The sequence below is a fragment of the Pseudophryne corroboree genome, chromosome 3 (genome assembly GCF_028390025.1).
Source record: "Pseudophryne corroboree isolate aPseCor3 chromosome 3, aPseCor3.hap2, whole genome shotgun sequence".
Taxonomy (NCBI): Eukaryota; Metazoa; Chordata; class Amphibia; order Anura; family Myobatrachidae; genus Pseudophryne; species Pseudophryne corroboree.
The window spans coordinates 586,278,071-586,301,738 of record NC_086446.1 but is presented as its reverse complement, the minus strand read 5'-3'; the positions used below and the strand labels follow the sequence as shown (position 1 = coordinate 586,301,738).

The 23,668-nt window shown below is 40.4% G+C and overlaps 1 protein-coding gene and 1 long non-coding RNA gene across 5 annotated transcripts in view; one reads left to right on the top strand and one right to left on the bottom strand.

Moving 5' to 3' along the window:
• Window positions 1-23,668, bottom strand: part of LOC135056369 (uncharacterized) — a 51,775-nt gene that overhangs the window by 1,903 nt on the left and 26,204 nt on the right. The window lies entirely within an intron of this gene.
• The window catches only part of PALD1 (phosphatase domain containing paladin 1), a 492,251-nt gene that overhangs the window by 464,608 nt on the left and 3,975 nt on the right, over window positions 1-23,668 (top strand). The gene's annotated exons all lie outside the window — the stretch shown is intronic.

Genomic DNA, 23,668 nt, shown 5'->3' with positions numbered 1-23,668 from the left:
TACTCCTGTTCCCCTCTTCGTCCTGTCTCCCCTGTCCTTCCTCCTGTTTCTCTGTCTCCCCCCTTTGTCTCTCCTCTTGCATAATATACAGTTGCAAGAAAAAGTATGTGAACCCTTTGCAATTTCCTGGATTTGTGCATAAATTGGTCATAAAATGTGTTCTGATCTTCATCTAAGTCACAATAATAGACAAACACAGTCTGCTGAAACTAATACCACACAAACATGTTCTCATATTTTTGTTGAACACACCATGTAAACATTCACAGTGCAGGGTGGACAAAGTATGTGAACCCTTGGATTTAATAACCGGTTGACCCTCCTTTGGCAGCAATAACTTCAACCACACATTTCCTATAGTTGCATATCAGACCTGCACAACGGTCTGGGGGAATTTTGGACCATTCCTCTTTACAAAACTGTTTCAGTTCTGCAATATTCTTGGGTTGTCTGGTGTGAATCGCTCTCTTGAGGTCATGCCACAGCATCTCAGTCGGGTTGAGGTCAGGACTCTGACTGGGCCACTCCAAAAGGTGTATTTTCTTCTGTTAAAGCCATTCTGTTGTTGATCTACTTCTGTGCTTTGGGTCGTTGTCCTGTTGCATCACCCATCTTCTGTTGAGCTTCAGTTGGTGGGCAGATGGCCTTAAGTTGTCCTGCAAAATGTCTTGATAAACCTGGGAATTTATTTTTCCGTTGATGATAGCAATCTGTCCAGGCCCTGAGGCAGCAAAGCAGCCCCAAGCCATGATGCCCCCTCCACCATACTTCACAGTTGGAATGAGGTTTTGATGTTGGTGTGCTGAGCTTTTTTTTCTGCACACATAGTGTTGTGTGTTCCTTCCAAACAACTCAACTTTGGTTTCGTCTGTCCACAGAATATTTTGCCAGTAGTGCTGTGGAACATTCAGGTGCTCTTTTGCAAACTTCAAACGTGTAGCAATGTTTTTTTTGTACAGCAGTGGCTTCCTCCGTGGTTTCCTCCCATGGACTCCATTCTTGTTCAGTCTTTTACGTATGGTAGATTCAGCAACAGAGATGTTAGCATGTGCCGGAGATTTCTGTAAGTCTTTAGCTGACACTCTAGGATTCTTCTTCACCTCATTGAGCATTCTGCACTGTGCTATTGCAATCATCTTTACAGGACGCCCACTCCTAGGGAGAGTAGCAACAGTGCTGAACTTTCTCCATTTATAGACAGTTTGTCTTACCGTGGACTGAAGAACATCAAGGCTTTTAGAGATACTTTTGTAACCCTTTACAGCTTTATGCAAGTCAACAATTCTTAATTCTTAGAGCTCTTTTCTGCGAGGCATGGTTCACATCAGGAATGCTTCTTGAGAATTGCAAACTCAAAACTGGTGTGTGTTTTTTATAGGGCAGAGCAGCTTTAACCAACACCTCCAATCTCGTCTCACTGATTGGACTCCAGGTTGGCTGACTCCTGACTCAAATTAGCTCTTGGAGAAGTCATTAGCCTAGGGGTTCACATAATTTGTCCACCCTGCACTGTGAATATTTACATGGTGTGTTCAATAAAAACATGAGAACATATAATTGTTTGTGTGGTATTACTTTCAGCTAACTGTGTTTGTCTTTTGTTGTGACTTAGATGAAGGTCAGAACACATTTTTTGACCAATTTATGCACAAATCCAAGAAATTCCAAAGGGTTTACATACTTTTTCTTACAACTGTATAAAAGGATGCTTATAAGGTGTTCCCATGTACCACATAATAGGCATCCTTTTATATACCATGCACATATTTTTTCAACTTGTGCAAGGAACAGTACACGCCATCTTCTGGATGTGTGCAAATGTACATGTGTATCTTTTCACAGAAAGGAAAACATATAGGACCTAATTCAGACCTGATCGTAGCAGCAACTTTGTTAGCAGATGGGCAGAACCATGTGCACTGCAGGGAGGGCAGATATAACATTTGGAGAGAGAGTTAAAAGTTAAATGGGGTACTCACGGAGCGATATTCTAAGCAATCTGACTAGATTGCTTAGAATATAAGCCTGATCGCTCCGTGTGTACCCCTTACAGCGATAGCGATGCGCAGCCCCGTGCATCGCTATCGCTGCTGCTAGAAGCCAATCTAGCGGGTCGCTCACTTCACCCGCTGGGTGAAGTGAGCGGCCCCACCGTCTCCCCTCGCACGCTCAGCACAGATCGCGTTGTGCTGAGCGGCGGGAGAGATGTGTGCTGAGCGGTTCACTCAGCGCACACATCTCTCCCCGCATCGGCCCGTCCATATTGGCCTTTAGATTTGGGTAGGTTATATTGTTTCTGTGCAGAGTAAATACTGGCTGATTTATTTTTACACTGCAATTTAAATTTGAGTTTGAACACACCCCACACAACTCTAACTCTCTCTGCACATGTTATATATGCCCCCCCCCCCCCCCCCCTGCAGTACACATGGTTTTGCCCAACTGCTAACAAATTTTCTGCTGCGATCAACTCTGAATTACTCCCATAATGTATTGTTCTCAGCATGCCAGTCAGCACGAATTTGCATCTGCTCTGCAGGTCCAACATTAAATCAAGAAAAGTGATACTGCTGTATTGAAGCTAGTTTATGTTTCGTTTGCACTGTTGTGTATATTTAAACCTGCAATAAAAATAACAGCTATGTTCCAAAGTATCTCCTGTGTCATGGTTCAATTTGTAAGCACTAATACAGTACTTCCGGAGAACTGAAAACAAGTCTTAAGGTCCATACACACAGAGCGATATAGCTGAGCGATTTTAACTATATAGTCAAAATCGCTCAAAAACTATATAGAACTATATAGTCATATCGCTCTGTGTGTACACAGCCAGCAATAGCGATGCACGTCCCCGCCAGGTCGCTATCGCTGCTAAAAATAAACTGTGCAGGTAAATCAATTTTGGCTAGGTCGCTGGAAAAGAAAAAGCATCCCCTTGCTTAAATGAGTTAGCCAAAATCGCCCATAGCAAAAATCGCTGGAAAAGTTAGTCAAAATCTCCTACTGCCAGTTCAAGGGAAAACGCTCAGTCAAAATCTCTCAGTTAAAATCTCTTCATGTGTATGTACCTTTATGCAGAAGCATGTTTGCATCAAAAAATGAAGCGCATATGACATGTGAAAATACATATCAACGCTTTGAGAGTACAGATCATATCGCGTTTCATTCCAAACAGGGACCTTGCTCAAAAGCTCTGCTTCTCGTTCTCTTGCACCAAGTAGTCAAACTGGGGTAATGAATGAGTTTTGGTGGGACCTTTGGAGTATCAAATTTTTCATTTTAGTAATCTCAGTCTAAGACTCCTGCCTACTATACTGAACGTCACAAAAAAAAAACCATTGACATGCATTTGTAAAATTCAACTCCCCTATCTCCCGTTAAATAAATGTATTAATAAAATCACTTTTATTTTATTTGTAATCCTATGTAAAATATTCAAATTGTAATCTTGTAGGATTTTCTTAATTTATAATCTATGGGAAATTTAGCAGTTTGGAATCAACAGAAGACAAAAAACCATAATGAATACGGCTCAGTTTTTGAAGTAATATTTTTCAAATATGCCCAGTATTTACATAGGCATACGTGAAAAAATCAGGCGCACATTCATGAATTGAAAATAAATACAACCTCTTTAGCAGAGGAATCTAGTAGTGCATATACCTTGAAGGTTACATTTAGCGCTCCTTATCATTGGTTCATCTAGTATCAATGTATTTTTTTTTTCAGTTTCTGAAGTATTCACAAGCGTTTGCCTACTCTAGCCCCTGTGATTTCCTGGCAGTGAGGAGATTTCTGTCTGGCAGTGAGGAGATTTCCTTGAACTTCTTGCATCAGTCACTCCTCAAGAAAGCGACCCAAAACACACAAGTCATTCGGCCAAAGTGTGGTTCAAGAACAATAAATTTAAAGTCTTGGAATGGCCAAGTCAAAGCCCTGACCTTAATTCAATCAAAATGTTGTGGAAGGACCTGAAGCGAGCAGTTCATAGAAGGAAACCCACCCACACAACAAAGTTGAAGCTGTTTTGTATGGAAGAATGGAATAAAATTCCTTCAAGCAGATGTTCAGGACTAATGAACATTTACTGGAAATGTTTACAGGCAGTTATTGCTGCACAAGGGGTTCATACCAGATATTGATAGCAAAGGTTCACATACTTTCTCTCACGTCCTAGGGGATACTGGGGTGGTAAGAGTTACCATGGGGTATAGATGGGGTCCATTGGAGCCTGGCACTTAAAAAAATTCTTCAGTGTGCTGGCTTCTCCCCTCTGTGCCCCTCCTGCAGACTTAGTTTAGAAAAATGTGCCCAAGCAACCGGGTGCATTCTCTGGAGCTCCAGAGAGGTTTTCTTCAAAACTTTATTTAAATTTATTATTTTCAGGCAGCACTGGCTAGCACCAGTCTGCCTGCGTCGTGGGACTTAGGAGGGGGGGGGGGGGGGGGGGGGGAGACCGGTTCAACCTCTTGAAGGGTTAATAGTCCATAACCCTGCTGACAGGACATAGCTCCTGAGGTGTTGTTTCTCATTACCCCCAGGGTGTGCACGCACTCCAACAGCATGCCACCACCCCTAACGGAGCTGAAGACGTTGGAGTGGTGAGTACAGACACCAGGGTCCCAGTTAGCATGTCCCCGGTTACAATGGCGGTATAAGGGCGCAGCGGGCACTCGGCACTACGGGGCCCACTACACTACCACACTGGAGCTGTCACAGAAAATGGGTTTTAATCCCATTTTCGGTAAAATTGGAGTGATTGCCAGTATAATATATACGGGGCCACTGCACTATTAAGGGGGCCGGGCTTCCCGGAGAGCGGGACCAGCAGCTTGGAGGCGCCATTTCCTGCTGCATCATACTACAGGCTGCATGCAGGGAAGTGCTGCTCCTCCAAGGACACTCAAAACACACCTTATACTGGTACCAGGGTGTTTTGTAGAAGGGGGCGAGTAATATATATATATATATATATATATATAAACTAGTTACCTTATTAAGGCTGTAGTTTTCTGCCCGTCAAAGCATTGCTTTAGCTGATAGAGGCAGCTGTGTGCTGGTTCTCTCCCTCTCTGTCTCACTCCATCCAGCCTTAAGGCCAGTACTGATGGGAGAGATGTGTGCTGAGCGATCTTAACACAGACCGCTCAGCACACATCTCTCCCCCCCCGCTCAGCACAGCGCAATGTGTGTTTAGCGAGGGGGATGGACGGGGGGCCGCTCATTTCACCCAACGGGTGGGGGGTACACACGGAGAGATCAATGCCTAACTTCTAAGCAATCTAGTCAGATTTGCTAAGAATTTAAGCACTGATCTCTCCATGTCTACTCCCCTTAACACTGGGTATCTGTGTTATTCACTGCTCCTGTGTGTTTTCTGCTTTATGAACATGTCTGCCACGAAGGTTATTTGTCAGTCTTGTGGCACAAAGTTTTCCTCCATGGGGGGATCTCTGCTGTGTGCTCAATGCATTCTCCCTTCACAGGGAAGCAGCACACAGGAACCTGGCTGGATTCAATAAAAGGGATGATGTCTAACATATCATCTGAACTGGCTACTGCCAGGCAGGAAAGACAAGTGTTTAAGAAATCTATGGATGATTTTCTCACTCATACCTCTGAACTGAGACCTGCCTCTTAGCCCCCTCTGCTGGTTTCTCAGAAACGCATATTGCCCCATGTGCTCCAATCTGACTCTGATAATGATATTCCAGATTTGGAGGAAGGGGAAGTTGAGGGGGCTAAAGGAGACTGTACTCTGTCTCAGGGTGTGGAAGCCCTTATCTATTCTATTAGGGAGGTCCTGAATATCCCTGATAAAGAGGCAGAACCTGAGACTTGTTTTAATGTAAAACAAGTCTACAGCCACCTTTCCTGTCTCTAAGGAATTAAATAAATTTTTTAAAGAGGAGTGGGTTAATCCTGACAAGAAATGTCAAACCCCTAAGCGGTTGCTAAACTCCTTCCCTTTCCCCTCTGAGGATCGGAAGGTATGGGAGAATCCTCCGATTGTGGATACCTCAGTGTCCAGGCTGTCACGTAAGATTGTGCTGCCTGTATCTGGTGCTATCTCCTTAAAAAAAAACCTGCGGACCATAAAATTGAGACTACACTCAAATCCATTTACACTGTAGTGGGAGTCACACAGAGACCCACCATTGCTTGTGGTTGGATCACAAGAGCCATTGTTAAATGGTCCGGTAACATCATAGAGGGTTTTGATACCATGCCTCAAGATGAGCTAACACTCCTGCAACATATTCAGGATTCGGCTAACTTCATGAGTGAGGCTATTAAGGAGATTGGCATTATCAACTGATGCTATACTGCTATGGCTGTCGGCGAGCAGGGTTCTGTGGCTGCGACAGTGGACGGTGGACAAAAAAAGGGCATTGCAAATCTTCCTTTCACAGGGGAGGTTTGTTTGGTGAGGAACTGAACAAGTGGATTTCACAAGTACTGCCGGCAAGTTCACCTATCTGCCATCAGCGGCTCCAGACGTGTCTATCCCGGCCCCTCTCTCCAGTCCTTTCGTGTGGCCAGATTTAGGGGAAGAGCCAGAGGTGCTTCCAATGCTGCTTGGGGAAACAGAAGTTAAGCACGCTGACCAGTGGCCGCTGGTTCCCTGGATCTACCTCTACCAAGTCCTCCGCGTGACAGTTGGCCCCGGCCTCCAGAGGAAATTCAGGTGTGTGCTTGCCTGAAATATTTCAGCCATGTTTGGGCAGAATCCTGCTGGGATCCTTGGGTGAGAGACCTTGTCTCCCAAGGATACCGGTTGGAGTTTCAACAGCTCCCTCCTCACAGATTCTTTAGGTCTGGCTCACCAGCTTCACCTGTGTCTAAGGTTACCTTGCTAGAGGCCATCTAACGACTGAAACAAATGCAGGTCATTGTTACAGTTCCCCCTCAGCTCAAAACAAAGGGCTTTTATTCCAGCCTGTTCATGGTACCGAAACTGGATGGTTCAGCCCAGTCAATTTTGAACCTCAAATATCTGAACCCATACCTATGGGAATTCAAATTTAACATGGAATCCCTCAAAGCGGTGATTTCAGGCCTGGAAGAGGGGGAATTCCTTGTATCACTGGATATCAAGAATGCCTACCTTCACATCCCAATATGGCCGCCTTATCAGGCTTACCTCTGGTTTGCACTGAGGGTCATTCCATATCAAATCAACTCAAAAAAACTAAAATTTTACTGACCCTCTCCGATTTTTTATGAAATTTGGTGTACCAGTAGGATGGGGGGGAAAACTAATCTACACCTAATTTTAACATCATAGGTTGGATATTTTTGGAGGTGGAGCAATTTAAAAATGACCAAAATATTCAAATTTACTGTTGCGGGGGTCTTTTCGTTTGCCTGAAACTTGAGTTCTAATTAAGACAGAGATTAAATTAGTGTCATTTTGAAGCTTATGACTAGATCTTTTCACTTCAATTTTAATTTAGTAAGGTAGTACTAAAAAAAGTTGAATAACCTTTGACCTCAATTTTTTAAAATAGGGATATATTTTTTTTATAATTTTTTTTTTTTTTTTTTAATGAGTTCTCCCATATTTCATTTAAACATGTACCAAATTTCACTTTGGGACTCCCATGGGATAATGCGATAACAATAATTTACTGACAAGCAGGCAGCTAAATTATACAAAATTCTCACTTGCAGACAGTGTATTACAGGTTGAGTATCCCTTATCCAAAATACATGGGACCAGAGGTATTTTGGATATCGGATTTTTCCGTATTTTGGAATAATTGCATACCATAATGAGATATCATGGTGATGGGACCTAAGTCTAAGCACAGAATGCATTTATGTTTCATATACATCTTATACACACAGCCTGAAGGTCATTTTCGCCAATATTTTTTGTAATTTTGTGCATTGAACAAAGTGTATCTACATTAACACAATTCATATATGTTTCATATACACCTTATACACACAGCCTGAAGGTCATTTAATACAATACTTTTAATAACTTTGTGTATTAAACAAAGTTTGTGTACATTGAGCCATCAAAAAACAAAGGTTTCACTATCTCACTCTCACTCAAAAAAGTCCGTATTTCGGAATATTCCGTATTTCGGAATATTTGGATATGGGATACTCAACCTGTATAAAGTTTTGAAAAACAGCAATATAACCTTAATATATATAACAGACCAGGTTTTGTTCATGTTTTCAATGAGTTTAGTTTTGAAGTTGCAGACAGAGTTTTTCTTTCTGTAATGGTGTACACACGTCCTGTTGTAAAAAGTTGGAGTATTAAAAAAAAAGTGGAGGAAGAGTTTGGTGCATCCAATTTTATGGTTCGTGTAGCTAAAAAACTTGTTAAAGAGAAAGGTATACTTTCCACACCTAATCCAAAACCAGGGAAGGTGCTGACAGAAGAAACTGCAAATGTTGTCAGAAACTTTTATGAATCTGATGATATAAGTCGCATCATGCCCGGAAAGAAAGACTTTGTTTTGTTAAAAATGCCAGATGGAAAAAGAGTTCATGCTCAGAAACGGTTGGTTTTGAGCAATTTAAAAGAGGCGTATACCTTGTTTAAAAAAAAGTTTCTGCTGCAACGTCTAGGGTTTTCAAAGTTTGCAGAACTTCGCCCCAAACACTGCACCTTAGCTGGAGGAAGTGGTACACATTCAGTGTGTGTCTGCACCATCCACCAGAATGTCAAACTCATGATATTAGGTGCAAAGATTTCTGATTTGACATCAAAGGAAAAGATCCCATTGAAATCGTATAAGGATTGTTTGGCGATGATAATATGCAATCCTCCTCAGCCAGCATGCTACCTTAATGAGTGTAATGTATGTGAAGATGCCAACCGCCTCAAACATTTTAAGGAACAGTTGAGGCAGTTAATGGATGACAGCATGATAGATAATATTTCTTACAAACAATGGGTCTCTGTTGGCCGGTCTAATCTTGAGACCGTTACGCATTCATCTGATGACTTTCTGGACGCTTTTTGTGACAAGTTACAAATACTGCTGCGCCATTCCTTCATTGCCAGACAACAGTCGTCTTTTCAAGCAGACCTTATATTAAGTTTGCAACCAGGGGAGTTTTTGGTAATCTGCGATTTTGCAGAGAACTATTCGTTTGTACTGCAAGACGAAGTGCAAGGTTTCCACTGGAATAACGCACAAGCAACTCTTCATCCTTGTGTAGCATACTTCATAGATGAGGCAGGGAGTCTAAAGCATGTCAGCTTTGTTATTATATCAGACTGCCTTCACCATGATACTGTTGCAGTTTATTTATTCCAGGGGTTACTCGTACATTTTCTTAAGGAAAAGTATCCTATCGTTACAAAGATCATTTATTTCTCAGATGGAGCTGCCTCTCAGTATAAAAATCAAAAGAATTTCATTAATCTTTGCTGTCACGAGCAAGACTTTGGAATTCCAGCCGAGTGGCACTTTTCAGATACCTCCCATGGAAAAGGGGCATGTGATGGAGTTGGTGGCACTGTGAAAAGATTAGCTGCACGAGCCAGTCTCCAAAGGCCGTATGATCAACAAATAATGACACCTCAACAATTGTTTGATTGGGCCGTTGAGAATGTTCCAGCTGTCTCTTTCAAGTACACCAGTTCAACTGACCACGAGGCAGAAGAGAAGTTCCTGGAAGCTCGATTTGAGCAATCCCGCACAATTGCTGGAACCCAGAAACTACATTCCTTTATTCCCTTATCAACAACTACTCTGTCAACTAAAGTTTATTCCTACTCTACATCTTCGAAAGTGGAACAAGTTTGTTTACTGGAGGACGAAGTAGAATTTAAAGACATTAAAGGATTTGTCACTTGTGTGTATGATGCAGAGTGGTGGGTAGCATGTGTTCTTGACGTAGATGAAAAGTACGAATTAGTAAAGGTCAGCTTTCTCCACTCACAAGGACCATCCCCATCCTACAAATACCCAGGGAAACCCGACATTCTTCTAGTTCATCGTTGTGATATACTAACAACAGTAGATCCAATGACTACAACAAGACGTGTGTACACCATTACAGAAAGAGAAACTCTGTCTGCAACTTCAAAACTAAACTCATTGAAAGCATGAACAAAACCTGGTCTGTTTTTTATATATATATATATATATATAGGTAGCAGGTATGGCTCGGCACTCACTAACGTGGGTATGGTTATTTGCTGCGGTGCCCTCTGGGAATCAAGCAAGATCCATAGTAGCAAAGAGAAAATCAGCGGCACTCTGCAGACTGTTCAATAGAGTAAAAAGTCTTTAATCCGGTCCTACGCCGTTTCGGGGACTGCGCCCCGTCTTCAGTGTGTATCACTTGTCCCTGAAGACGGGGCGCAGTCCCCGAAACGGCGTAGGACCGGATTAAAGACTTTTTACTCTATTGAACAGTCTGCAGAGTGCCGCTGATTTTCTCTTTGCTATATATATATATATATATATATTTATTAAGGTTATATTGCTGTTTTTCAAAACTTTATAATACACTGTCTGCAAGTGAGAATTTTGTATAATTTAGCTGCCTGCTTGTCAGTAAATTATTGTTATTGCATTATCCCATGGGAATCCCAAAGTGAAATTTGGTACATGTTTAAATGAAATATAGGAGAACTCCTTAAAAAAAAAAAAAAAAATTATATAAAAAAAATCCCTATTTTAAAACATTGAGGTCAAAGGTTATTAAACTTTTTTTTAGTACTACCTTACCTACCTTATGACTAGATCTTTTGAAGTGAAAAGATCTAGTCATAAGCTTCATATTAACACTAATTTCATCTCTCTGTCTTAATTAGAACTCAAGTTACAGGCAAACGAAAAGACCCCCGCGGCAGAAAAATTGCATATTTTGTTCATTTTTAAATGGCTCCACCTCCAAAAATATCCAACCTATGATGTTTAAATTTGGTGTAAATTAGTTTTTCGTCAGACCTAACAAGCACAGCAAATTTAATTGAAATCGGTGATGGTCATGAAAATGGCTGTGTTGATCAGTTCCGAGCCCTACCCTTTGGCCTATCCACTGCTCCACGGGAGTTCACAAAAGTGATGGCGGAGATGATGCTACAACTCAGCGTAATGGGTGTGAACATCATTCCATACTTGGACGATCTCCTCATAAAGGCTGTGTCCGAAGCTCTGTTGTTAGAAAGCATCGCCCTGACTACACAGTTTCTGACGGATCACGGGTGGATTCTCAATCTGCAGAAATCACACCTGGTACCATCACAGAGGCTGCAGTTCTTGTAGATGATCCTGGACATGGTGTCTCAGAAGGTGTTCCTTCCTATGGACAAGGCCTTGACAACTCAAACGATGGTGTGCTCCGTTGTGAAACCTCCAAAAGTCTCGGTGCATCTCTGCATCCGGTTGTTGGGCAAGATGGTAGCCTCAGACGAGGCTATCCAGTACCTTTTATCATCTGTTTTGGGAATTTGCACAATAACGGTTTCATTTTACGTTTTTTTCTAAACGCATTTGTATTTTCTTTACACTGACCTACGCTTTACAACTGCCTTTGATAAACCCATTATATTGTTTAAAGGGACACATGCATTTTTTTCATTCCATGGTCTTCTTTGATGGCACGTGTGGTCTTTTATGTATGTGTGAGAAGCTTGGCTTGATGGAAATTAGTCAGCATACTGACAAGTCTGACTTTGGTTTTAGCTTCACATTACACTTAGTGCTTTTCACAAAAGTACACATTAATAGATAACTAATTCATTTAGTTTTATGATTCACTAATAGTGATTGCTAATATTGTGTAAACAGCCCATAAGAATACCCCACTACATTCCCGACTGGACGATTGGGGAAAACTGGACCACATCCTGATTCGTCCGCTGGGAGAAAAACACGCCTGTTTAACTGCCTAAAACTACAACTGCCAGGAATATGTGGATTATTGTCAGCTATATACAGTATGTGCATCTCAGCATGCAGGAATTCATTTTACCTATTCGTGCTTCAAAATGCTCTGAACCTAATCTGTGTGCAAGGTATCTGTAGACAAACCTCTCCCATGTCAGTAAAACGCAGGCAGTAAAACAGTAGAAACGTCTAATATATTTTTATATACATAGTTACTAAAATGTAGATTGCGCCAGTGGGAAAAACTATACAAAGTTTTTAAATAATGTCATGAATAGACAATAAAATGGCTTCTCTATTAATCAAAAACAATTTATTAAGACTAATGGTCATACACACATAAAAAAACATACATTGATATCGAAAATAAAATAAAGGTAATTTCTGCTGTTATTGCCGTGCATGTATAGGACCTTATCCAGTAAGAGTAGCAGATTCTGCTTTTTACTCTTGCAATCACATGCTGGGGGCCGCCCATCACAGGGCAAGGCTGCCTAGCATGCTACCCGCCGCCCACCAACTGCAATCACGCTCTAATTGCGGAAGCCTCTTGCCGGCACAACGTGGCTGTGATGGCAGGAGTCCCGCCGCAATTTTTTTTCCGATCGGAGCGGCTGCGTGACAAACGACACAACCACATTTCCCCGGCACCTCCCCGAAAATGTTTTGTGTATAGTTTTTGAATTGTTAGATAGTTAAAAGGTCGACATTCAATAGGTAGACACCGTAGGTTAGACATTCAACTTTTTTTGTTATTGTGTTTTAAAGCATATTTTACCCAAATTTGTTAAGATTCGGCCCCATGACAAACTCTAAAAACATGTGTCGACCATGTGTGTATACCTTTTTTTCATGTCGCTGTCGACCTTATAACGGTCTTTTTAACTACCACCTCCCATGTATATGTGTGTGGATGTGATATTGAATGTAGATTGTAAGCTCCACTGGGGCGGTGACTGATGTGACTGCCAAATATTCTCTGCAAAATATGTGTGCGCTATATAAATAACTGTTATTAAATAACTCTAGTCTGCCTCCTGTCCCTTTAGAACTGCTCAGACTGTATTATTTTGACTATACTTGTATTCTTAGAATATTGTTTTTTTTTCTCCGTTCTACCATAAGTGAATGATGAATGTCTGAAGAATAATAATAATAATAATAATAATAATTAAAAAAAAAAACAGGGACAAACTAGAGATCACCTTTGTTAACATGCTCCATCTACCCTTGAATCTACATTTTACCTATGTACTCCCTTAACCCAAAATCTAACTTTACACACAACTTCAGTTTGTAGCGAACAAATGTGCCCAACTTGCATTGGAATTTTGGCAACTAAATAGTCACTTTAACACTGTATTTGAGGCCAACTTTGATCCAAGGTTTTTTTATGTTTTGTTTGTTTTTTATAAATATAAGTTTGACTCCAAGTCTACAGGGCATGCAGCGATTATAACATTGTCTGACTTGTTTCACTGTAGACTTTCCCAACCATGCACCACGTGCATTAATCAAAAAGTGAATGATATGAGGATAAACTGTAAATGAAACAATGCACCAAGAAACGGCCAGCCTGCAGTTACGGTTTTTCTCTTATACTTTACTGAAGCTGTATTGGAGACTTGCTGATATTGGGTTGTGGGAAAGCCCCTAACCCTTCGTCTCAGCTAGTCCTGCTAATTCATAGTGATGTTGCTGATCTCTAGAGTAAGAGATGAAAGGATCATCTGCCAGCTCCAGTTAATCAGAGCATTCCAGCCTTTAGTACAGGGGTGGGGAACCTTTGGCCCTCCAGCTGTTGTTAAACTACATATACCAGCATGCATTGCTTCATTTTTGCTATTTGGCCATGCTAAAACTGTTGCAGGGCATGCTGGGATGTGTAGTTCAACAACAGCTGGAGGGCCGAAGGTTCCCCATCCCTGCTTTAGTAGAAGGAGAACCCACTTGTCTTAAAAGTGTACTGCCAACTTTCCCAATAGGTGGCCACTGCCTCTGCTAGCCCTTTCTGTTATTTTTTCAAAACAGATTAATAAGGATATATTGGCATATTATTATATGCAATATTTACATGGAGAGATCAGATGTATATCAAGCAAACAAAATTTGTTTTGTCTCTTTAAAGTATTACTAAACTTAAAATAAATTATATGAAAGTTACTAATATTCGCAAATCTTATATGTGAACCATACTTGCCGACTTTGTAAAGTCTTGGTCCTTGAGGTCCGAGGAGAGGGAGAGGCAATTTGGCCGGGATGGGACAGAGCACTATGATTCATGTCATACCGTGTGATGTTTTGCCAGGATTCTCAACTTTGCTATGCTGGGTCCGTGGCTGCAATTCATAACAAATCATGTCATCAAGACCCACATCTCGCCCACTTAACGGTCATCAGACAGGATGTGGGCGATTTACCCACTTTACCAGGAGCTGGGAGACTCTTCCTCAAATTTGTGAGTCACCCGGAACTTACAGAAGAGTGGGCAATCATGTTGTGAATGTATCAGGAATTTATCAGACTTTAAATGTTTTTTGGTAAAGTTCTGGTCAGGGGATATTTCCTATAGACAGCAGACTCCCTGCTATTTTATCCATTGAAGGACACTGCAGTCAGCCAAGTTTAGGGTTCAGCCACACAAACTTTTTCTCAACATGTGTTCCAAAACAGAACACAGCTTGAGAAAACGGGCAGTTTAACAGCGGGCCCTAGAAATCCATTTATCTCCATGCCAAGCCACCTATGTTTTCATGGAAAGAAGCATGCTGCTCCGAAGACTCTGAATAAAAATACTACATAAGTTAAATAACTACTGACCACATGTACTCCATAGTATAGAAGAGTGTTCACACTTTTGAAAACTGAAGGCATTGATAAAATGGATGTGAAAACGTACGTTATTTTTAGCGGCACCTAAGCGCATTAGCTATACTTTAAAAATTATTTAAAATTAACCCAATATTGTTATTAGTAAATAGTAAAGTTGCCTTACCCTATTTCTACTCAATATAATAAAGTGGCATGTACACAAGATAGATTAGCGTTTGAATATAGTTACTAATAAGTGCAAAAGTTCCATTTTCAATATGAAATGCATTTAAGTGTGATGGATCCATCTACATGAATGAATTCCCTCTAAAGAATCCAATGGGATTCCTCTTTCTTGCTGTAGACCAAATATAAATAACAAAGAAGTAATGAGAGAATGTTGTCTTGAAAGTGGATGTCAAGTTAATTACTCTTACGAACAAGTGTTCTTAAATTAGATTTTATATTGTGAATGGGATATAAAATAATCCATACTTCCTAATTTGCAGTGGTGTTATTCACCAGAAACCAGAAATGTGGTCCCCTTACTTTCTTCAGTTATATATTAGCTATGGTCATTGATTTATATATAAAAATCTATTTGAGGATCTTGAAACTGTTTGATCCTATTTATGTACAACCAGATAGGGTTTGGTATAACTGGTCAACACTTATGATGTTTTATTTAATCAATTAACTGGATATTTTTTCCAAAAACCGCTCAGAAATGTTATTATTTTTATGAAAGTCTTTTCTTTTTTTTTATATCAGTATTTACAAAAAATAAGTCAGTGACAGATATATTGGACATGATGATACAATGATCACACCTTTACAGCATTTCATTTTCCCAGTGACTGCTCCTCTCTGCAGCCATCGTGTGTATATTGGGAGGCTAAAGACCGCTTATTTTACAGTTCCCTGGTGACCACAGAGAGGAGCCCTGCCGGGTAAACACAGAGACACATCTGATCCTTTTATTAGGTTTCCCCTGTGGCTGCAGAGTTGATTTTATTTCACTTCTCAGCGGCCGCAGGGATGAGCAGTCACCGGGTGTACACATGGACAGAGAGGCTCATTAGATTTCTGTGGTGGCTGCTCCTCTCTGCAGCTACCTGGTGGAGGGTGCCACTGGGCTGGCCAATCACTGCGCTCAGCGGTGACCAGCGGACACTATGGGAGGAGCTATGGGTAAAAGGGATCGGGAAGATTATCTTCCAGCAGCCGCTCATATGATGCGACCACGCCAGGCAAGTAGTTACAGCATTTTAACCATGCTGGCTCTATAACTGTAAAAATGATAGTAAAACATCATGCTTAAAGTTATGGCAGCAGAATTAGAAATGTATAAATAACATTGCTATTGTGTTGGCATCCTCCTGTTGTCATTACATTGTCAACATTTTCACTGTTGACAAAAAAAAAGTGTTGACTATTTTACTACCTCCCACCAGATGGAGGACCACATCTAATAGCCCTTGATCTTGGCGGGATAGCCCACAATAATAATATAGCCCAGGTTGTTTTTGCCTTGCTGCTTTAAATCTAGTGACCCTCACATTTGGCCGTAGTGTCACTTTAAATGACCCCCTCATCGTATGTGTTTTTTATTCCCCTATTTGTTTGTGTTGTTGGACCTTTATTGGCCTTTTTTTCCATTCATTATTCTTGTATGAAGCTAATCCTTTAGGAAGCGTCTGCAGAATATGTAGTTTTTCATGAAAGGAGGTCTTTTCACCAAACTATCAGTCTCGCCCACTTAATAAAGTTCTGCATTTTCACTGACAACAAGGAAACATTGTAACATGTGCAGCAGCTGCCAAAGGCAACAGGCAGAGCAAAATATAACAAACCCTTCAAAAGTTAGAAAATTCTAAAATCCCACAAGATGGAAAGTAAAAGCTAATCTTTTTTTTCTCCACTTGTCATTTACGTCCTACATAGATCGACACGCTATTTGCTACACACATGACCTAGTTGCCAACATTTTAAACTATTTTCCACAGATCCTATGGTGCCAAGCCTGTGCTTCCAAGTTCTTAAAATGCTACATATGGCTGCACACATTGCATATGCAGTACATACAATGGCTTTATAGTGCAGAGAATTATTACCCAAGTGGCTTAGAGCATTTAAACACATGTGCAGCCTATTGAGGAGTACGTATATTTACCAAGGTGTGAGTTTTTTTAGAAGTGGAGATGTTGCCCATAGCAACCAATCAGAATCTAGCTATTATGTTTTAGAAGCAGCTAGATAAATGTTAAATGAAATCTAATTGATTGCTATGGGCAACATTACTTCTAAATAACTCACACCTTAGTAAATATACCCCTTAGTACTGCTGCATAAATGTTTAACTTACAGCACAACTCTACAACCTAACCCAAGGATGTAGCACCTGCAGCCCAGGCCCTTACAGACGACTGCATTCGCAACATTTGATGACCACATTAGTAACCCTTAACATCCACATTTGCACCCTGCACCTTACTGTACTTTGCTACTGCACACCCACTGCCTGATTGTGTAAGAGAATTCCTATTTTATGTATGCAACATGAGTATATTCCCTTTCTGTTTAAGGTGGTATTTACTGAGTATTTAAGGTGCAATAAAGTATGTTAGAAGTAAATGTAGTTAAGATGACATTAAGGTGGTTGCATTGATGAGTGTGGCCAGTGTGGTGATTCGGTTCAGCAGCTGATTACTTCCAGCTCCCTGAACACGATTTTAAAATGTTGACAAATATGTACCTACCTCTATGTCTGTCTGTTTTTTCCCAGTTTTGTTCAATTACTATTCTAATTGTAAAGCGCAACAGAATATGCTGCGCTATATAAGGAACTGTTAATAAATAAATAGATATGGGATAATACACATTTTGGTGGAAATACTGAGCAGTTTGGTCTGACTTAGAGGGGTCAATTCAATGAGCCGCGAGGGGGGCGGGATAAGAACATGGAATATGGGTGGTCATTCCGAGTTGTTCGCTCGTTGCCGCTTTTCGCTATGCTGCGATTTGTTGCTAAATGTGCATGCGCAAGGCACGCAGGGCGCATGCGCTTATTTATTTAACTAAAAACTTAGCAGTTTTGCTGTTGTCTGTGCAGCGCTTTTCAGTCGCACTGCTGATCGGTGAATGATTGACAGGAAAGGGGCGTTTCTGGGTGGTAACTGAGCGTTTTCCGGGAGTGTGCTAAAAAATGCAGGCGTGTCAGGGAAAAACGCGGGAGTGTCTGGAGAAACAGGGGGAGTAGCTGGCCGAACGCAGGGCGTGTTTGTGACGTCAAACCAGGAACTAAACGGACTGAGCTGATTGCAATCTAGGAGTAGGTCTGGAGCTACTCAGACACTGCAAAGAATTATTTATTAGCAGTTCTGCTAATCTTTCGTTCGCTATTCTGCTAAGCTAAGATACACTCCCAGAGGGCGGTGGCCTAGCGTGTGCAATGCTGCTAAAAGCAGCTAGTGAGCGAACAACTCGGAATGAGGGCCATGCCACGGTTGTTAATTAAGGTCACATCAGTAATGTGCTGATAACAAATAATCAGTAATAAGAGAAACCAATCAAGGCAATCTGCAGTTGTTTATTTAATAAATGCTAGAGCCGCAAGGCGAGTCACAACATGTGCTGCTTTCTCAGTGTTCATAGGAGTACTTTGTGTACACTCATCAGCTAGCTGAGAATATCTACTAATGGGAAATCAGCAATTGGCTTTAAAATAGAAAATCATGATTCATCTTCAGCTCCATATTGAAACATACATCTTCTAGATGCAGATAGTCTTAATGTATACTTTAGTGGAATGTTAAAAAATCCAAGGACCATAAGATAAATCATTAGGAACTTAATTTTCTATCAGAAAAGCAGGTTTATTATGAGTCTATTGTATACTAGATGTCTTTATATATTAAGATATAAGATCTACGTTGCAAGTGAATGAAATATAGACTGAGAAAGAGAGCTTGTGACATAATGAGTTGGAGAATCTATTACTCTTCTTTGGTTACTTGCCAAAACCTTGCTGTAAACCAGCCAGACCTCCACACCCTCTTTTCCCGGTGCCTCCCCAAATCTGCAGTGAAACGTGCTGCAGATTATAGATGCCAATTGTTACTCTCACAGGATCTTTAACAGTACATCTTATTCATAGCTTAGAGGATAAATTTGCTGGCTGCAAAAGTGTAGGCTCCTGTCCCTTACAGTATTAAAGTGACTGGTAGAACAGTTCACATTCACGTTCCCTGCAGTCCAAGGCAGCCGAAGGGGCTAAAGACAAGGGCTCTGTTGATTATTCTGCATAAAAAATAAGGCTTACACATTTGCACTGACTTTTTATATTACAAGAGGTAGGTTTGTTTAGTAAAGCGTGTTACTGTCTTCCTTTAAACCTATCTGTTAAAAATCCATCCAAAACACTCATGTTTATTTTATAATACGTATTTGTCAACACGCATGGTTCTGAAAGCTTCTACACTGCTATACTGGGGGGAGATGTTTCATGCCTGCTAAAGAGTGGACAGCCAATCACCTTCCAGCTAGCATTTGCAGGTTGGAATTTATTGTCCTGGATTAAAGGGAAATTATGGCAAACCTACTCATAGTGATATTAATCTGATTTCACAGAATAGCATTTTTGTGATTAAAACTAGTTCAGTGAGTTGTTTGTTTATGACTGTTGGTATATTGGGAGACTACAAGGGATTATGGAATATTTACTAACAAATACAAAATGCAAAGAAAGGAGATGTGTGGCTAAGGAGACCTCAACAGTTTGGTGGGGAATTACCTAACTCCACACAAAAACATTGTGCCTGGACAGCTGTCCCTGGTCTTCTTAAAGGGTGCTGGATTTACTGTTGCAGGCAACCCTTAGAGAGAGAACCAATAAGCTTCTGTCTTTTTATAGCCTGCGCAACTTACATAAATAATAGCTAGAAGCTGATTGGCTGTTATGGGCAACTTCTTCACTTTATCTCTAAGATTTAATACATCTCCCCCTCCTTTCAGGTTGGTGTGGGCAACCACTTAATTAGTCCAAAAAGCGGGATGCCTAGCTGAGCTAATCTATACATAACAGGAAGAGCAGCTTTACAGTGATGCTGAAACATACACTTTTAAATATATTTATGTTAGTGTTTGGAGTGTAGAAGTACTTACTATGCGGCCTCTCAGAGCATTTTAGTCTCATGCATTTTGTAACATATAAGGCTAATGTACTGTAAGTGCAATGCAGCACAGTCTCCTGGCAGCGAAGTCAGAATTCAGATTGTGCCAGAATGCCGTGCTCAGAGATCAAGTGACTTCATGTTTCCTCTTCCTGACTTCCTGTCTGAGCAGCTGTGGAGCAGAGCACGCAGCAGAGCTGCAGAAGTGCCTGTAAAAAGGCAATTTTGGTGAAGAGGGGCAAAGGCAAGTTTATGGAGCTATAGGGGAGATCTGGAGCTGGCATTAGGAGTAACAAGGGTGACAATAAGATTTGAGGGAACTTTTGGAGATTTCCTAAAAAGTAGTGAAATAGTAAATAATTCCTGCTTTCGTAGTCTAATTCTCAGAATCCACCTCCTCTTCGCTACCTCTATCAGTTGGAGTATTGCAAGGCTCTTAGTTCCCCTGCTTTTCTCAATCTATACCACAACTCTGGCAAACTAATCAGCTCTTTTGGATTTCAGTATCATCTATACGTAGATGATACTCAAATCTACCTTTCCTCCCCTGATTTTTCTCTATCTGTGTTGGTCCGTGTCACTGAATGCCTTTCTGCCATTTCATCTTGGATGTCATCTTGCCACTTCCAACTTAATATTTCCAAAACAGAATTGATTATATTTCCACCAATCACTTGTTATCAACCTGATATCTCAATCACTTTTGAGAACTCGAACAATCTATCCTACTCCACAAGCTCGCTGCCTAGGTGTCATCCTCGACTCTGAACTGTCCTTTGTTCCCCACATTCAGTCTGTCTCAAAATCATGTCACATGCATGTAGAAAACATATACAAAATACGATCATACCTTACACAAGACACTCCAAAAACTGTAATCCATGCTCTCGTTATCTCCTGCATTCATTATTGCAATCGTCTTCTTACTGGTCTTACCAAAAAGAGACTCTCACTACTACAATCCATTCTGAATGCAGCTGTGAGGCTAATCTTCCTCGCTAGACATTCGTCTACGAATCTGCTCTGTCAGTCCCTCCATTGGTTACTTGTGTTCTACCATATTCATTATGAAATACTTTTACTCAAGGCCATTAACAATACACCAATGTACAGCTCTTTGCTTATCTCAAAATATCTCCCAACCCGACCTTTTCACAAGAGCTGTCTCTCATCCACAATCATTACTCGCTCCCATTCACAATTGCAGTACTTTCTTCGGGCTGCACTCTCTCTTTGGATTGCTCTATCACAATAAGACTCTCCTCTAGTCTCCAAACCTTCAAGCATTCCCTCAATAATTAATCTCTTCAGGCAAGCTTATCAAATTCCAGAACTGCCCACATAACCTTCTTAAACTTTCCTATCCAATTACATCTGAACTGAGCAGTCCACCCTTGTCCTCACATTTTCCTTTTCTTCACTTTCCTATCCTCCTGACCCCAGGCCAACTTTGCTGTGTGACCATATCCTACAGCTCAACAAGAATCTTCTGGTGGACCATTACAGTATGTCCACCAGATAGCACCTACTGTATCTTTGTGTATCAATGCCTATTTCCCTATAAATTGTAAGCTTTCAAGCAGGGCCTTCCCACCTCTATGTCTGTCTGTTATTACATAGTTTTATTTTATTACTGTTTCTGAATGTAAAGTTTTAACAGAATTTGCTGCTCTTTATAAGAAACTGTTAATCTATATATATTACGACCACCAGTACCCACAAAAATGTTTTTATTTTTTTTAAGTGACACTCCTAAAATATATATAGGTGTCAGCTGACCGTTAAATAATCAGTATTGGTAAGATACTGTAGCAAAATTATGGAAAGGGGAGGATAGGGGTTGAAGCGACCAATGATGTCTATATGCTAGTATGTAGCTCTAATAAGCAGAATCAAACAGATTTCTTTTTCAGAATGAATAAGGGGGAATTTTATTTTAGACAGTTATCAATTATTATAAAATCATGAGTAAATAGCAATTGATTAATAAAAGACTTAATTAAAAATCTAGATAAAAAAAAAGAAAAAATCAAGATAAAAATAAATAAATAGAGGTTCTCTTAGTAAGCAGGAGGTCATAGAGGGAGAGTTCGATGCATTTCGTCCTTTAGACTTCAAGGGGTCCCTATGAAGACGTCTAAAGGGAAGGCCTGCTCGGAGGTGTGGCCTGACAAAGATTGTCAGCGGCAGGCTGAGCATGTCTAACTCTAATTGCTGAACTTCTGTGATAAACTTACCAGTTAACTTTAGGTATGTCGCGTTGTCCAGAAAATAAGACACAGAGACTACAGATTCCCGTACAATAAAATCTGTTTCTTGCTTTGGTGTGTTCTCGGGTGGGCTCATGGAGGGGTACTTTGATGCTACCAGTTCTCAACAACGTCCTACCACAAGTGAGCCCATTTTAAAAGTAGTACAGGTTGAGTATCCCTTATCCAAAATTCAAAATCACACATTTCTGGTTTCCCTACTGAGATAATGACACATATATATGTATATTATATTATATATCTATATAATATATTTATATATACACTTAATATATAATATATATGTCATTATATCAGTAGGGGACCCAGAAATGTGGGATTTTGCATTTTGGATAAAGGATACTCAACCTGTACTAAATTTGCTTAAATACCAGCGCTTTTTATATCTTTGTGATTATACTTGAAATTCCGTAGCGAAGGACGGGTATTCACTAGTAAATAAATTGGTTGCAGTTCGCTTCTTCTTCCTAATACCTTAGTGGTTTTTAAAAAAAATGCTAGCGTGCATCACTAGTTTAGTATAAAATTAGTGTACCAGCAGGTAATTGTGCCCCACAGCTGTGCCACAATTGCTAGAAACATTACGGGCAAGATGGAAGACTTACCTTCCAAGACAACAATAGCATTGTAGGTGTTGTTGGTATATTTTGTTGCATCATATGGCTATAAGAAGTATTAAAGTACGGCTTTAGCATGAAACAGTAGATCATAGCTTTTATAATAATCATTTGAAAACATACAAACCTCACATAGATAGAGTCCATGTGCCACCACAACTGCAAAGGCTGTGAATCCAGCAATCAAGGGTTGTACATAAAATTGACTGTTTTAAAGGGGTGCAAAATCTGCCATAAAAAATATTAAGTGCCAAGTATTGTGTTTTATAATCCTGCAGACCTTGCTTACATAGATATGTTGGTTAATATTCAAGCTTACACAGATGTGTCCTCATACACTGCTCTTCCTTTTTTGCTCAAAAGCTTGTTATTTGCACAAATAAAACTGGAAGTGCCAAAATTACTTATCTGATCAATCTGATGTGCGACATTTGTACATTTGTATGTGTGTCTGGATCTGTATATGAAGTGCTACGATGCAGTGGCCGCGGCTTTCTCTCACGTCAACCTCCCTTGTACTTCTGTGACTTTGTATGTGTTTTATACTAATTATAGCATGGTTAAAGTTGCAGCTCCACGCCTGTAGAACACTTTGGTGTTTTGCTGTGTCTATGATGGAGATACCGCCCAAAATTTAGACAAAAAATTGCTATGCTACTCCGCTTGGTGCAGCTCAGTTGTTGCAGGTGTCTTGCATGGTATGGCGTATAGCGGCTAGGTGTATGAGGACACCTCTGTATTACAAGTTCTTACAGACACCATTTCACTAACTGAGGATGAAATTATGAGTTTATTTATCAGGTTTGGCTGTCTAAACCACCTTGCTTTAAACCAAATGGTTAAAAAAAAAAACTTTTTTTTTGTTACGGTGTTAGTACAGCCACGGCACCGTGACTTCTTAAAAAAAAAAAAAAAACCGCCTATTG